The 17,617-nt window shown below is 50.5% G+C and overlaps 1 long non-coding RNA gene across 1 annotated transcript; it reads left to right on the top strand.

Moving 5' to 3' along the window:
• The first annotated feature begins 1,887 nt into the window (after positions 1–1,887).
• On the top strand, positions 1,888–13,914 carry LOC120584109 (uncharacterized). Its single transcript, XR_005647965.1, has 3 exons — positions 1,888–2,538; positions 10,014–10,308; positions 11,893–13,914. It is a non-coding gene; the product is annotated as an uncharacterized LOC120584109 (long non-coding RNA).
• The last annotated feature ends 3,703 nt before the right edge of the window (positions 13,915–17,617 follow it).

Below are 17,617 nucleotides of genomic sequence, written 5' to 3'. Positions count from 1 at the left end.
GCTTAGCGGCCACTTGCTCACGAGGGCCCCTCACATCCTCTGTATACTGAGAAGAACCTCGGACCGGACTCGGCTTCCCACACGGTGCCCCCGTCTTTACGCCTTCTGAATGGATCACTGCAGGGACCCCCTGGTTTCCTCTTTTTGCCGATGACCTGGGTCCCCGAGGCTGCAGCTCCTTTTGCTCAAATAGATGTTTATTATTCTTTATTACAGTCTAAAATCAATTTTGGTTTACAGTAGAAATCCCTGCATTACCTGCGCTCCTTTGGGTCCAGGACTCTTCCTGTGGAAAGGCAGGGACGAAGGGAAGAGCTGAGGAAGGGAAAGACCGAATAACCGAGGTCACCTTGAAACTCAACGCAGAGAAGCGAGCCTTTGCCCCTTTGCCTGGAGAGGGTGGGGGGCTCATCCAGGAGGAGGCCTGGGCTCCCGGGCCCCAGGTCCCTCCCACGCCTCGCTTTCCTCCCCTCTGCCCACCTCACGTCTTCTCCTCCGCGTCCCTTCCTCCTTTCCCAAGTCCCCGGCCCCGCGCCCCCCGCCCCAGCCCTAGTCGTCTTCTCTCTGATCTTCTTTAGCGACTTCGAGACGCTGGACGTCGGTGGTGGTGGCACCTCTCGCGCACGCCGTCACTGCAAACTTCGGTCTGCGCCTCAAAACGAAATTCTTGGATTAGATTCTCCCTCGATTGCTCCCTGTCACCATCCGACCCGCTGCTGGAGCCACCACATTTTCACTGGCACTTAGCTCTTAAAATGTGTTTTATAGGCAAATTATCCCAGGAACTCTAGAAAAGCGGTAAATCTCTAGATCTCTAAAAGAATCTAGAAAATTTTGTTTAGCTCTTTGGTAGAAAAATGTCACTGCCATAGTCAAATCATCTACTTGCTCATATTTTTCTTCCCACGCTAGACTGTAAGTGCCGAGAAAGCAATGCTTGCGTTCTGCTTTGCTACTCTGTGCTGGGGGCTTAGAAGGTGCCTGGCAGAAAAGAGTTACTGTGTATCTACCAAGGACTAGAGGAACCTGATCTTGGGTGAGGTTCATCAGCCTCCCACATTCAAGATGTGGCTCTTCACAGCAAACACTGTGTTGCGGGCCTGCTTCTGAACTTTTGTGAACTTGAGAGAATCAAAGGGTAGCTGCTCCTTAATCTCCTGTAACAAAAAACGGGGTTTGCTTGTTAAGTCTGACCTTCCATCTTGGGCATGGCTGTCTCGTTCTCCTGGGCACGGCCGTATAACATGCATTGGGCAGAAAGGGACATGTGTCTGCAAAACATCCTTGGAACTTCCAGCGGGAGTTAATACGCCACACTCACAAATTTCGTTCTGGGCTTTTGCTTTAAATGTTTCGTGGAGCTTTCAGCCCAGAAGACCCCAAACAGGAGGCGAATGCTCAGACGGGGCTTCCTTTTGAAACCGTCCAGTAATTGGTTAAGGATAACGCGCGATAGTGGGTAATTGTGAAAGAGATGTTTTCCCGGAAATGCATATTATTGGATTAAACGTTTCCTCTCTAGGCTGTTGGGGCAAAAAATACCCCAAAATATATTAACGGAGGCAAGTCTCTGAGTGAAAAGATCAGTCCAAAATTGCATTTAATCGAACGCAGCTGCTTTCTGCACTGGGAAGGGAGGACCTGGAGAAGGGGGAAATGGGAAAAGTGAACTAAGTTGGCAGGAACAAACCATCACTAAATCTAGCTCACTTCAGTAAAAACAGGCATGAGAGCGAAGGCAAGTTTTAAAACTGAATTCTCACAAGATGACTCAGGGGTCGTCTTTCTTATGCCAGTTTCCAATTCGTTTGTATAGATGGATGAATGAAGACTCGCAACGTGAGTTTGATCTTGAAATGAACAACAAGCACAACATTGAAGGGGGGCTCTTCACCCAAACCTGGACAAATATTTGAATGCATTCTTGGGACAGGGAGATAAAGTCCCACTGGTCTGTTTTATAATGCATTTGTGCAAGAGTAATGGGGGAGGAAATGGGATTTAAAAATAAAACCATCTACTTCAGAGATGTGGGTTATAAAAGCATAGGTTTCTCTTTTAGGACTCTCTGAAGCTGGAAAGTATGAATTACATATTACTCGTTAAAACTTTTTATGTTAAATTCAAAGAGTGAAATTAGAAGCCATGTTAATGATCCAGCCAGGCAACAACTGGCTGACAGATGTGGGAGCCTTATGGTTAAGAGATTACATGGTTCGGGCTGACAACGGCCTGTATGTGTCCCTGGCAGAGAGGAGGTGTAGCAAACATATTATCAGACACAGAAAATATGCAGCCTCGGAAAGAGGGAACATGCAAATCGGACTGCCTGTGATGCTTTCAAAGCTGTACTTTCCCCCACTATACTGCTGTTTCAGAGATCTCAAGGTTTTGTGTTTTTTTTCTTTCTTTCCTTAAGAACCAAGAGTTAATCTTCAAGTTCAGAGCCAGAAACCTGTCATATTAAATCCTAGTGAAGACCGACATTCTTTCCAACTTCCTTACTCAGTGTGGCTGAATTTTCCAGTGATCCACAAGGTGAGTAGCTGTCATGCAAAATGGAGCCGTTCATCATGGCTTTGGGGGGCTCAGGCATTCCAAGCTGGCGACAGCTCTCTTGACCTGCCATGTTGGGGTCTCTTTGGGAGAAAAAGCCTGGGGAGCATGAGGAAAAATGTCTGAAAGGCTGGGAGGGACTCGGGAGGCCGTCCTGGTTTACACAGCACCAGGAGGTCACAGTGTTAGTCCCCTGCAAAGGTGCCAAGCGCACTGGTGGGAAAGCGTCCCAGACTTCAAGCCTCAGAATTTGATTCCTGCCCCTCAGAGCTGCAAATCGCCAGGAAAACGGAGAGCTGTGAGTGAGCTGAGAAGGGGAAGGTTTTTCCATGGGAGGGGGGAAAGTGCAACCAGGATCCCCGTTAGGGGATGAGTGTTGGGAAATCTGACTAATCTGGTCCTTTTCATCAGGCTCCCTCAGATGAGCAGGGAGGCGGGCATGTGATGATGCCGCTTGGGCTCAGTTTCCAAGCTCCTTTCTCTTTCCAAAGTGCTCGCGGCAGTTTTGTTCTCTTTCCCAGGACAGCCTGCTCCACTGTTTTCCGGGTTTCCAGGGTGTGTCCCGTGGGTTACCCAGGGTGGGTGGAGAAGCGAGGCCACTCTGAAACATCCTTATAGCAGACACAGCTGTCTTTCCTCAAAGGGGACTGGAGGATCCCAAGAAACTAACCGTAAGGCAAAATTTGAGAGACCCAGGGCTTCCTCTCATGTACCCCACAGAGGCTTTGCTCGTGCTAGAAAAGTGCAAACAAAGGAAGGGTCCCCAGAGGCCACCTGGTGGATGCCTCGCTCAGCCTGACAAGCACGTCCTCTTGTCAGAATGTCTACTGTGGATCAGATCTGAGCTGGGCATTTGGCAGAGAGGGTGGGCTGGGCCCCGTCCTCCAGGACCTCGTAGTCTGATGGGCAGACACACACGAGACCAGACTGTCCCACCCGCTCTGGGCTCTGTGAGGCAAAATGCTTCTCACCTGCTCATCTGAACTTAGCGTCCATCCTGTCACCTGCCAGGCTGTGCCTGGCAAGCTACCAACTATCCTGTTACCTGACAGCTTCTCGGCGTGGCTCCTGGTCTCTAGGCTTCCGTAAGGCCCCAGCAAGAAGAGACAAAAGTCCTTGTGTCACAGCTCAGAGCCCCAATGGATCATCTTCCTCCCATCCTGTGCAGCTGAGATCTAGAAAGCTGTGACCAAATACAGCTGTGAGCTGCCTGGGGACATAGGAAATACATGGACCAGGTGTCAAAGGTCTTCGCTTAAGAACTGCAAATCAGAAAAATTGTCCCTCTGTTTGAAGAGCACTTTTCCTCATCATGCCCCAGGGTGACAGGCAGGACACTAGCACCTACTAGGTAGCAGGTGGTTTAGTGCCCGATATGGCAGTAACCAAAATGCACCATGCCCCACCTTGTAAAGGGAGCAGACAATGAACCCAGATCCGGACACCGTGTGCTATATGAGAAGGGGAAATTGTTGTGGAGAGAAAGAATTAGGAAGGTGGGGCCGGTGGGGGCTAGAGGAGCAGGGCTGGGTCATGGCCTTCTGCTCCCAGCAGAGCCGAGGGGGGCCCTGAGTGACAGGACTCACTAGTGAGGGCTCCCCGGATGCCCTGCGGATCAGACACGGCAGAGGCCATAGCAGCAGTGCAGGCAGAAGGCAGGGGGCTTGGACTAGACGCCAAGTAGCAGTGTAAGGAGGATGTGTTTTGAGTGAACAACTTCGATGTGAGCCATGAGAGAAAGAAATCGAGGATGATGATGACGTCAAGGGCGTTGGCCTAGGCGCCTGGGTGGACGCAGCTGCGCCAGTGGAGGTAGGGAGCAGGGCAGGTGTGGGGGACTGGAGTGAAGCTGGAGATATCCATTAAATGTCCAAGTGAAGATGTCAGGTGGGAACTTGTATGTCCATGGCCAAATTTAGAGGGGAGATGCTGGCCGGAGACAGAAAGCCGGACTCATCAGCACAGAGAGGCATTTACAGCGCCTGTCCCAAGGGAGTGGGCGTGGCTAGAAGAGGCAGAGCCCCGAGGGCAGAGATTACACCTACTTTATCCTCCAAGGTCCAGACGTCTCTTGCTCAGGCTGCACATGCTGGTCTGCAGGCCCTTTCCAGCTCCCGTGGCCCAAGAAGACAGGCCCCCAGCTCACTCTGTCTTGTCTGTAGGGCTTTCTCCAGGCCAGGACCGGCAATGATGGCCCATGACCAAGTGTGACATGCATGGGGCCAGGGTGGGCAGGAGACTGCTCACTGATCCACACAAACTTACAATGCCCCAATCAGACACTAGCGCTCAGTGTGGTCCCCAGGGCCAGCCCAGATCCCAGGTCCTAAGGATAAGTCAGTAACTGCACATCATTTGTAATTCTGTATAGGACAGGCCCTTATCATGCCTGGGACCTAATGAGCAGCAAGTCACATCTGCTTCCTCCAAACCCCCGATACCCCTGGGGGGGGAGGGCTCGATCTCCTTTCTCTCCTGCTTTAAATCCAAGACAAAGGTTTGAGAAGGGCTTCTCAACTCCTGCCTCCCCCTCCTCTCTCTCCTGGCCCTCTCCCCACTGGGCGGCCTTCGTGGCCACTAGGTGTGGTCCCTCGGGCATGCAGTCACAGTTCTAGAGACCAGTCACCTTTAGTCTTTCAGATTGCCACATTATTCTAGGGGAAATTTTTTGATCACCTCAAACCATGCTGAAAATCGTTGACTTTGAAAATATATAGATATCGAGTTTGGAAGCACAGCCCCTCAATCTGCTGGCCACATGACCCTTGGCATTAGCTTCTGGGGGCCTTACTCTCCTCATCCGCAAATGGGAATAATAGCCATGCCTGACTCACAGGGTTAAATGAGTTAGCAAGTATTAAGCTCTCAGAATAGTGCTGACACATAACGACACTGAATCCCAGTGACTATTATTATTCCCTGTTGGAGAGTGATAAATGGGCGAAGCCTTCTTGCCTAAACCAGACTGGAACCATAGTCAGAAAATAGAAAGTTTTACATTATTTAAGCCTGGCCTTTTGCATATGCAGAGTCACGTCACCTTCAACTGCAGCATTAAGGGTCCAAATGGAGACCTATTGTGAGTTACCTGAAGGGCTCTTACATTTTAGTTTAAATACAGCTTTGCCAAGTGTACTTGGGAGATGTATGAATTAAGATAATCTCATCCAGCGAATTAAATGCAGGTTTTGGAAGCTAAAGAGAAAGAAGCCAGATCATAAGGCAGCTAGATGGGCAGGAAACTGCCCACATTCTAGCATTTTCTTTCCATTTCTAGACTTTCTTGCATGTCCTCAGGCATCTGTCACTTTGGGAGCGATGCAGTTCTTGACTTGGGAGCTGGGTTCCAGAGACTCAGGGAGCAGAGCAAACGAAGTCTCTGTTCTGGGCAGATGTGTTCCATGCTGCTGCTCAGAAAACCAGCTGGGTATCTGTGCTGCTCGTGACCCCTGGTTGCTAGCTGGAGGGGACCTGGGTCTCTGGTAGTGTATGCTGAGCCCTGAGACCCCACAGCCACATCTTCTGGCCCAGGGACCAGCCCCCTCATGCAGTGAGGAGATAGTCTTTCCTAGACAGGATTCTGAATTTTCCTGGGTGTTTATAGCTGCAGTCGCCATTTGCCTGCTCACAGTTTTGTCATTTCTGCGCCCACTTGTGTAAAATACAGGAGCTGAGCATATGCTGGAGCCCCTGAGGCCAGCTGCTTCAGCCTCCATCGAAGCAAGAACATCTGGGAAAGCATAGGCTTGAGGTTCTGGTTCACATTTTTTCAAAGAAATGTTAAAATGAAAACATAGCTATATAAAAAAAAAAAATGTTTATGTCGCCTAGCTTGCCACGAATGTACCATTATCACATTTTGGCACATGCCGTGCTGGAAGCTTTCACTGCCAGACCTGGGAGGGTCCTTAGAACCATCAAACGATCCTGTTTGAGAGATGAGTATAATGAGGCTCAGGGACAGCTGAAGGGACCTCAGTGCAGAGCAAGGCCCTGCCCGATTTCGGCCTGAGTGGCATCTTAGTCACATGCTGATTCTCTATTTCCCTGCGCCCACACACCCTTCCCATAAAACTCCTTGCTCCCTCGCCTTCTCCAGGATCCCAGCCTCCATCCACCAGAGGTCTCCCTCCCACTCTCCCTGGTCCCCTGGGAGCCCTGCACGCCTGCTGGCTTGGGCCCTTCCTTCTTGCTGCTCTGCATACCATCGTCCTACGACCCTCCCCCACCCAGTCTGACCCACATTCATAGATGGCTCTCTGTGGGCCACTGAGAGACACACAAGGAAATGAAACCCAGCCACAGCCTTGTACAGGCAGCACCTGGCCTCAGTCTCTGTCACACCTTCCCAGGGCCGCCCAGAGCCTTAGGCAGGAACTTTATGGAATTGTCCTTCCAGAGGTGGAAGGCCTTGGCATCTGGTCACTTTGAGAACAGGATCACAGGGAAGATGTCCTCTTGGTTTTAGGAGTTTCACTGGATGCTCCAGAGCTGAGGCTACATCAGCTGGTCCGAGCGATTGGGTTCCATAAAATTCTAACATTCTTTGAGATGTTCTAGAAAGGGGCTCTGTGGTCAAGAACACTTGGGCAACACTGCAGACTCATGGTGCCTTTTGGAGGATTGTAACCACGTTAGCTTACAAAAGCCTCTCACTAACCCTAGAGCAGGGAAATGTGTTGAGCGCAGCATTTCCTCACTTACTTGATCACAGAATCCTTTCCTTAAAGAACACAGTTGGAGATGGTAGGCAGCGCTGGATTCATTAAGGTTCTTTTAGCTCTGTACACCCAAATCACTTTTCCTATGATCTAGTGGCGAACTCTCAAAATGTGGGACAGATAGACTGATTTTTCAGTGATGGTAACAATTTCTGATAATTGCATGTTAGAAACCTTCCTTCCCCCTCTCTCCCATAAGAAACTTAACCACAGGGGAGAAAAATAAATTTCTGGCCTCGAATGGAAGTAAACAGCTGAAGCTGATGAATTCCAGAAGCAAGTGTGCTTTTTTCCTGTAAGCATCTATGAGAGAGAGAGAGAGAGAGAGAGAGAGAGAGAGAGAGAGAGAGAGAGAGAGAGAGAGGGAGAGAGAGAGAGAGAGAGGAGAGAGAAATGAAAACCACAGAGGCTATGTAAATATAATTATTTCTAAGTAGAGTACCTTCAACATTTTCCATTAAGTAGCAGGGAGGTCATTGTGAGGCCAGTTGTCCAAATATGGCTGCTGATTCCTCTAAGTCAGCAAAGTATATTAAAAAAATGATCTTTGGGACAGAAATTTCTTGCCACACATTCTAGTAAGTATCTCCAAATGTATGAGATACATTATTTAGGGCCATGGTTTTCAAACATTTTTTCAAAGCATGAAAAATCCCTTTTCAAGGGAAATCTTACCCAAAAGCCCCCATTACCTCCAAGCCAGCCCCTGCGGCATCTTCAGGAAACCCCAGGAATCTAGTCTGGAAACCTGTGGTCCAGGGCCGGGCTGCTCCCAGAGCTGAACTCAGACTAGAAACTTCTGCATCACCAGGGTGCTTATTAAAAACGCAGCCACTGGGCCAGGCACGGACCTGCCCCATCAGAATCTACATTTTCACTCTATCTCCAGAAGATTTGTGTGCACATTAAAATTTAAGAGGCAGATCAAGGGGATTTACTCCGGAATATTTTTTTCCTCTGTTGCATCATCCTAAATACCTGGATGAGGCTTCTTGAAAATTAGTCTGGGAATTTTAGGCTCCCAACCCAGCTATAGCGCTAAGTGGGGCAATCCAGGATAGTCATGTCATCTGCTGGACGTTTCTCTCTGTACATCCAATTCTGGACCCCACCCCGCATGGAAGAGTGAGAGAAGTGAGGGCTGCTAGCTCTAAAATGGAGAAAAAGAGAGCCAAGTGGCTAAAAGTAGACGCCAAGAACCGGGGCACCTGGGTTTTAACCCAGCACCCCCACTCTGCTCTGGTGGACTCTAGTGGGTCGGTTAAGGTTCTATGTCTATTTACCCCCATTGGCCGAATGGGGGTGGGGAGGTGATGGCGATGGTGAGGATGATGAAGGTACCATGAGAGGAGCTGGTAGGGGAAGCCCCTGGAATCACCTAGGCAAAGGTCGGTCAGGCCTTTCACCTCTAAGTCGGGAGCTAGACCTGGTCAGGGGCCTCGCTTCGAGGGAGCACAGAGGAAAACCAGAATCTGTCAGACAGTTTAAGTAGGGGTCGCAGAGGTGTCACCGTGGGTTCTTTCAAATAGTCCCACTACTGAAAGTATGATCAACAGAACAAATACAATTTAGATGTTTTCATTTACAGGTAACATCTTTTTAGACTTGGAGTCAAAAAAATCTCTTTCAGTTGAGGCTCCTCCATTTATTAGCTCAGTGATCTTGGGCAAGGCCCTTATAGCAGGAGTCCCCAGCTTCCGGGCTGCAGACCAGTATGGGTCTGTGGCCTGTTAGGAACCAGGCCACACAGCAGGAGATGAGCGATGGGCCAGTGAGCAAAGCTTCATCTACACCTCAGACTATCAGGCATTAGATTCTCATAGGAGCACCGGTCCCTGCTGCCAAAAAGATTGGGGACCGCTGCTAACATTTATGTGACTCTTCCTGTCCTGGTAATCACGCCTCAGCTAGCTCACAAGGATTCTGGAGGCATGAGGCTGGAAGCGTCCAGAGCCCACATTAGAGGCAAAATGCAAAGATGCCTATTCCGTAAAGTGGCCTCTGATTTGTCATCCAAGGACAGAGACTAAGAAGGCACAGAGGCCTTCTGCCCTCCCAGGAATAAGAACGCACAGGGGCCTTCTGCCCTCCCAGGAAAACAGTACAAAAGAGCAAAGTGCTTGAAAGAGTGAAGAACAGGCAGGAAGTGTTATTCGGGCCAGAGTTTCACACATGGACACATTCTCTTTATTTTACAGAACACCAGCCAGAGTCACCTGTACCCCAGCCCTTCTCCCTCATCTGGGATAAAAGTGAGGCCCTCACTAGAGACAAGGCCAGGCTGCTGAGGGGTCCCCAGGGCAGTGGTTGGTATGCACCCTCAGTTGTGAGCCCTGTTGGGCCTGGTGTATGCAGGGGCCACCCTGCGCTGACCTCAGTGGAGTGGTCCTGGCTCCAGGAAGCCTTTCTACATCGCTCTCAGAGCCTCTTCAGCCTCTCTGGTTTCTTGGCACCACGAAGCGCTTGATCTCAGTCCAGCGCTTTGCTCTTATAAACAAGAGAGGAGAAAAAAATAGAAAAGTTGTGGAAAACAGACACAGGGAATTAGGTCGCTCTAGAAATTCTAAGATATCAGCAAAGCTCTTGTTTAGCATGATTTAATTCAGCCACCTCTGGCCACAGCTAGGCCTTGAAGGTGCAGGCAGAGAAGAGTCAAGATGGCAGGGGGCAGGTGGAAAGAAGGTCAAGGCGATCCACAGCTTGGAAGCTCTGCTGACCACTTTTCTTCTGCTGCAGAGGCCAAGCTAAGAACCTGCTGGAATGGCGAGTGCGTCTGACATTCTTTTTGATCTGGGAGTTTCGGATCCTGATATAGTAACTGAAGCAGGCTGAACCTTCTCCGGGAATTCAGCATCTAGCTCTCCTGCCAGCAGAACACTAAACTGTCCTCCCCCTTGTCTATGAACTTCATCATCAGACTTCTGCTTCATTGATTTTGATGCCAGCGTGGTGTTTACAAGGGATGGAGCAGTCGCCATGATTTGCCCTGCAAAACCACCTCTGACGACGAAAGCTAGTCTTCTACTCTGCCGTAAGCCTTTAAGCCACTTAGATAAAGACTATTTTTACTCTAAATGCATCTTTCCATAGACAATCACCAGTCTCTGGGAAACACATTTCCCCCTTGGGGCAGAGAAATGCATTTTAATTGCATTAACAAGAGCTGGGACAGGAGGGAAGAGAAAAGGCCCACTCCCACTGAATTAAAGATGGCTGCACGAGCCTGGGGCAGCAGAACCCCATGGCTTGCTGCAACCTATGCTGAGCGAGAAGGGAGCCACCTGTTGAATGCTGCTGAGGGCCTGGGTGGGAAGGGGGCTTATAGGTGGCTGTTGGATTTAACCAGAAAAGAAATAAAGGAAAAGAGTTGTGATGTGGTGGGGTGAGCTTTAGCAAGTTAGTTATTTAAAGTCTCCATTTTCTCATCTGTGAAATGGGTGCAATGATGTCTATCTACTAACGTTGCAATGAAGATAAAAAGAGAGGAAGTTTCAGAATCCATTAGGCGTGGCATTGCGTGTGGTAATATTCTTTGAAGGCGGCCACCGACTGTGCACTGACTGGGAGATGGGCCAACGATTGTGTGGCCGTTGTCTCCTTCTGTGTTCACAGCGACCGTGAAAGGAAGGCAGGTGTGTTCTCCCCATCTTAGAGAGGAGGGATAGCAAGAAGGTACAGTCGCTTGCCCAGGCTCACGGGGCTGGGAGGGGATGGAGCAGGCTGTGTGAGCAGGGCTGCCCGCAGCGTTCCTTGCCCTGGGGATTGTCACGCTGTGCTTTCCGGGTGACCACATGATGGGACACGTGCACACGCCACAGAAACAGCAGCCCAGGTCCACGAATGGCTCTCCTTCTGCACAGCTCCACGCCCTGTGTCTGCCCCCTGGGAGTAGTGAGGGGCTCTGTTGTTACTCCCTGTGCCAGCCCCGTGCCAGGGTAGCAAGGAGCTTGATACGGAAAAGCCCTTCTCTCTTCCAGAATCACCTTCCCGGCTTGCTTAGACTTTTGGTGGGACCGCGATGCTGAGTGACTCTGGCAGGATGTCTCATCCAGCCCCTGGCATGCGGCTAGCTCCTCTCTGAGTCTACATCTCCAGACAGGAGACTGCAAGCCTCCCTCACATGCTTTCTGGGCGGAATAACTTCCTGTCACATGACTTCAGTCATTCCCTACGTGCCCTCTGAAATCTACTTCTTCCGAAGGCACTTAGAACAAAGAGAATTTTATCCCCATTTTCTGCGCATCAGGACGTCAGGAAGCCACCTCCATCCAGTCTCCTTTTCTCTACATGAAACCTCCCTGGTGCCTTGTCTATGGGGCTGCAGGGACCACGTTCTCAGAGTGTGCAGGTTAACGTGAGAGCCGCCACCATCCTCACCAGCTTCAGGACCTAGTGAGGGTACCTGCCTCACCTGCCTCACCTGTAAAACAAGGACACTGACAAGTGGCGGGAAGGTGGGAGGACTGGGGATGCTGTAGGCTCAGCGTCCGACTGTGCCCAGCTCTCGAGAGCAGTTAGGATGGTCTATCAATACCGCGTTCACTATCCAGGGATAAAGACAGGGTTTTCTGTAACTGTCCATGTTACATTGCTAATTCTTCATCTGGATTTACAGACCCCAAATTCCTGGAAAGTCTGGAAATTCTGAAAATCGTGTCAGCTATCTTCCCTCCAGAGCCCGTGAGCATCGAAAGACAAAGCTGGAGCCTTGTTCCGTGCGGCATGAGACTGACTTTAGATTTATTATCTTTTGTGTGAGGGGTAACAATGGAGTGGAGGGGAGAGAGAGAGAATTTGCCCATAAATACGTGAATGAGCTGGAATCAAATTCAGTCAAACTCTGAAGCCGAGGCCTTTGCTCACTCCTGGTTCCCCGGCTGTGCGGTGTCCACCTAGTGAGTCTCATCAAGTTCAAGTCCGATGTGGGAGGGGGGGTCGGCAGTCCCCAGTCCTCAGTCTGCTCAGCCACCTGTAGAGGGCAGAGACTCCTTCCTCCCTCTCCTCCCTACCCCTGACATTTCTATAATTAACCCACAATAAACCGTACATTTCTATAATTAACACACAATAAACCGTAAACACTTAAGTGTTCAGCTTGGTCAGTCTTGACACAAGAGTGCCGAGGCCGTCTCCTGGCATGTGGGGATGCTGGCCTTGGCCCTCCTGGAGCTTGTGGCCCTGCGGGGGATGAAGAAGGACCAGGGACCTGCCAGAACTCATTGTGACCAGACTCGGGGAATGCTCCAGAAGCAACCATATATTCACCCTGTATTCAGTTTGCTAAGGTTTCCGAGAGAAGCCACTGTCAAATTGAAGGAGTAAGGAGAAAAGAGCAGATGCGAGAGAAGGCTAATAAGAAAGGAAGAAAGGCAGCCGTAATGTGGATCCAGTTAAACGCGAGCTGCAGTGTGGTCACATTATGAGTTACTTCCTGCTTCCTAGACCACTTCATTCGAGGCAGATCCCACAGGCCACCTGTCGTTTTGCCTGTGCTCCTTCTCCGGTAGGGACGCTGGGACTCTGCAGAGGGAGCACGGAGCAATAACCAGAGTGGATTCTCTGGGGGAAATGAGGGACAAAATGAATGATAAACATCTTGTCTTCAGAACATGGTAAATTTTTTAGTGCCAGACCCAAAAATCATTAGGTTTTCATCCTTAATTTGAATGCAGACGACTTGGTAACTGCACACACTAGTTTGCGTTCCCCACAGGTGTGTTTTATTTTCCTTGTGAGGTCAAAGAAGGAGAAAAGCAGACAGACCTGTCCCTCATTCTGTGTGTGTCTGCGGAGCGTTATTGCCTGTTGGTTTTCTTCGATTAAATGATAATCTCTCCTGTTTTCTCCACACCAGGGAGGCACAGGGACTGAGTTTTCCATGCTTACATACGCGACATAACAACAACTACTTGCATGTCTCTTCTGCTATTCATTCCCAAACAGCTGACAGGCTTCTCTGGCACCAGGGGGACCAGGACAAGTGGCTGAAATATTGACATTCGTGTTAATTCAATTTATATTGGCAATATCATCCTATTTTCCAAAAGCAGCTACCCCAAACCCCAATAAGTGGTAAAACTTCAGATTTTAAATGACGCGGGCTGAGTCGCTGACACAGGCAGTTCTGCAGAGGCCGCCGTCCTGTTCAGTTATCACGTCAAGCCGTGCGGGCCTTTGAAACGAGGCCTCTGCCGTGGCTGCCAGGGAAGGACCGTGCCAGCCCCTTCGACCTGGATCCTGGGGCCCTCCCTCCACCAGAGCCCATGCCGACCACATTCCCTCGTGGATTTTATTTGTGCCACGGCTTTGCACCACTACGCGCTGTCTCAATAATTTTTGCCACGTCCACATACCACCTGTAGCCTGCTACTTACTCGATCTTCCTTCCTTCAATGGACTCGCATCTTTACCTTCAATAAATTAGTTCACAAGGAAATTGCCTATTACTTGACTAAGTGGGAAAAGTAGTATCATTTGTCGGACCCAGACGATAGCCATAAAAATGCAATGAAAACCAGTGTCATTGAAATCTGGCTGAGGCCTGCAGAAGCCTCTAGGCCTGAGGCCACTCGCGGCTCATCAGAGGAAGGTTAGCCAGTGTGGAAAGGTGCTGGGGATGCACTAGGTAACACAGAGCCTTTCTCTGACGACACTCGGTGGAATGGAAGAGAGTCCAGAAGGGGCCTGTTTCTCACCGGGCCTCAGGGTTACTTGTGGGTGGCTGCTCTCTTTCGATGCCTGAAGATGGGACAGTTTCTCGCTGTCATCCTGGCCCTTTCTCTCCTCCTCAGGCCAGGGCAGTGTGGCCTCACCCTCCAGGCCATCAGGACTCCCTGCTCGTGCAGCTCTGTGGCTTCACCACAGACTCCATCATCCACACCTCCTCACAGCCTTCCACTTCCCTCCTCGCTAGAAACCCCTTTCCTTGGCTTTGGCACTGCAGTCCCGCCTTCCAGATGGTTCCCTGTCCCCACAACCCCATTTGGAATTCCTCTCTCTCTCCCTATCATTTTCGTGCGGGTGCAGCAAAGGGCTCAGAGCCCACGAGGCATCTCTAATCACGAGGATCGCGAGGCTGCCTCACTGACCTCACTGGGCTTGGACATCACGTGTAAGAGTGGGCTCTGGGTAGACACATTGGGCTGGGATAGTGAGTGTCTGTGGGTCCCCAGAGCCTGCAGGCAGGTCAGTATGGTACCTGCTGGCAGGAGCGGCTGTTGACGATCAGTGACTGGCTTCGTGGTTTCCAGGCCATAGGACATTTGGTGCCCAAAGGACAGGCTGAGTCTGGCACTGTCATGATGGCAGGGCTGTCCTTGAGAATCAGACTCACTCTCCACAGAATCAAACCCAACAGCCCGTGATGTGCATTTTCCTGTCCCAGACACAGTGGTACGGGAGTCGCTGTCCCCTGAGGGCCTGCTCTGCTGGAGTGAGGAGCCAGCTCTCAGGGCATGGCTGGGCCTGCACCCTTCTGGGAGCCCCCAAGCCTGTATGGAGGTGTTGCCTGATGGGACGAAGGTGCTGCTCCCTCTCCGCCACCCCCTTGCCGCAGGGGGCCACTCTGCTGCCAAACACATCCACTCTAAGGGTCTCATGAGTCTCGTGGCAGCCATACCTGCCACCTCCCAAATGTGCATTTGAACCTGGGATCTCTTCTGGAGACATCTCGTTCACTCCAAGGTGAGGGTTTCAACCTGGTCTGGTAGGTGGAGCGGGGTTAGGGAGAGAGCTACCGCTGCCCCATTACAACCTTGCATCGGCTCTTGGGGCCAGCTGTCTCTCTGCCCAGTGTTTCTCTGCTGGCTGAGCATGGGGTTTGGACTGCTGCTCCCTGTGTGCCCAGCCAGTGCCCCCAGCCCCACTGCTCCCCACTCCCCATCTGTAGAGGCGCTTGGGAGCCAACAGGGCTACTATTTTCCCTGAGGTGAGGAGGGTCACTTTGCAAACAACAGTTTTCATTTTCTCAGCAGGCTGAACACCCTGGTCAGGGGCAATGGAAGTGGTGCCCCTTCTTTGGGATCCACTCCCGGTGTGACTGGGCAGTGTTTTTGCCCAGAGGGGCAAGAAAGCCCAAACCTGGTTCTTTCAGGGTGGAAGAAGCCTGGGAGTAGAAATAAAACTCACACAGGTCCCCTCTAGGGCAAGATCGGAGTGACTACAAAACCTCAGACAAATGCTCGCACAGAGCTGTGCAGTGAGTGCCCCTCTCTCCCCTCATGGTTGGTACAAGGGCACCTTGCCAATTCTACCAGGGCTCACTCCCGGGCCCTCCACTGCCAGATGCGCAAATTAACTCCACTCAAATTTCTTGTTTTCGTACCTGTTGAAATGTTAACACTCTTAGATTAGATTATGATGCTAAATAGATGAACAGCCATCTTTCATTGTTAAACGGGTTCTTTTGCTAGGGTGTCCTGGCTCGTGGGTCTCAGAAAAGGGAGAGAACAAAGGCCAGGCCTGGAGGCACAAATCGTCTTTTTGTTTAAAATGGAGACTTTAAAATAAACAATAGTGCCTTGTCCCATCAGCCGTGGATGCAGGTGTGGGGCAGGATGGAGCCCTAAGTGCCGTTGTCATGAAGTCCAGGACCAGTGGTAGGGTGCTGTAGTATGCTCACCTTCGTTTCGACGATCACAGCCACGGGTCCCCTGGGTGCTGCCCGCCCCAGACTGTGAGCTCGGGGGTGATGCCGGGTGGGCACAGTTCAGCCTCCAGGACCATTGAACTTGATTGTGTGGAGCTGGGGGAAGTAGATAAGGAGAACACAGCCTTCAGCCATCTGATTTATGGTTCTAAGACTTTAATAAAGCAGCTTTTTGACACAAAACATAGTAATGGTTACTTGGATCTGTTTCAACAACTCATGTCACCCTTTGCTCTTGGAGATATTACAAAACTGTTGTGGATACAGTCCAGCATCTAGTTTTACAACTTTGTTGCTTAGAAGTGCAACTGTGTGTTGGCTCAGCTGATGTTCAAATCTTCGGAGGAGTTTGGGGGGTGGGGGCGGGGAAAGATTAAAGTGAATATAAAACCACAAACTATGTGCAAAATGTACTATGGACCTTAATTTGCGAGTTTTTCTTTTTCTTTCTTTTTTGCCTCATATAGATAGCTTGAGGCAGTGGTTCCAGAAGAGGCCGTTGTTTGTATTTAAAGCTGCTTTATAGAAATACTCCATTTTCAAAGGTTCTGTGGGTCATAAGACAGTTAATCTGAGTCCTGGCTGGGCCCCAGGAGGCTGGTCTCAGGGTGAGTCAGCCCGCGGCTGAAGGATGGACTAGCTGCTCCAGACGCCCTGCCTGGGTGGGGACAGAGCTGCCCAGGGTCAGCTCAGGGGCTGAAAAGTGAGTTTCAGATCCTCACTCCTCCCTCATCTGCCTTCCTAACTTGAAGTTCAAGAACAGGAGCCCTAGGGGCTTATCTTCTGCCTTGTTTATTGTTTCATCCTAAAGAGTTTGCATCATCCCAAAGTGGCCTTTAGACACAAAGGTCTTTAACCACCTCGATCTGGGCCTCCAGGCGCTTCTGAGGTCTAGGTGGCTTTGAGCATGGAACACATCTTCTTACCTGGAGTAGTGCCGTGATGCCGACAGCCTCCGTTTTCTGTGGATGGTGACAACACCTCACACTTCTGCACTGCTCACCCTCTCTGTGCTTCCTGAGTGGTGAGATCTCATACCTAGTAGATTGCTGTCGCTTTGGCTCCTGGGAGCAGGTCTGGCTTCATATACAGAGGGTGAGCTCTGTCAAGCCAGATACCGTCCCTTATAGCTCCTTTCTTTGACTAAATGGTAAGAGGACCCAGTACATAATCTGGATTAAATTAAAAGTCCCAGGCCCAGCGTTCTGGCCTCAGACATCTGAGCCTGGAGGAGGAATCTAAGAAGAGCAGCCAAATGCTTGAAATAAAGGTGCTGGTCACAAACTTGCCATTTTAGTCTTAATCAGAAAATCATACACTTGAGGGCAACACAAATCCTTTAAAGCCTGCATCTTGTAGCCTAGGTCCTGTCATCCTGCCAGGCCTCACACTCAGGTAAGGGATCCTCAGCACCCACGTCCCCCCACATGTGTGACCTGGAGGTATTGGCTCCTCCCTATCCTTCAATTCCAGTCCAAGTTCTGATCTCAACTTGGCTTGGAATTCAAAGCAAGTTCTGTCCTGAGCATGAAGGTCACAAAAAACACCCATGCAGAGAGAGTCCAGGAGTTCAGTGAGCTGGGAGACTTGTATCAGACACGTGCAACATGTTCAAAGGCCTCAGCCCAGGGCTGGAAGTCAGTGGATCTGAGTTCCAGCTCTGCTCTGACCTGGAGTAATTTGGCAGGGCGGC

The sequence above is a fragment of the Pteropus medius genome, unplaced genomic scaffold (assembly GCF_902729225.1).
Source record: "Pteropus medius unplaced genomic scaffold, Ma_sr-lr_union100, whole genome shotgun sequence".
Classification (NCBI taxonomy): domain Eukaryota; kingdom Metazoa; phylum Chordata; class Mammalia; order Chiroptera; family Pteropodidae; genus Pteropus; species Pteropus medius.
Note: the sequence above shows the minus strand (reverse complement) of the source record. Positions and strands in the feature narration are given on the sequence as shown.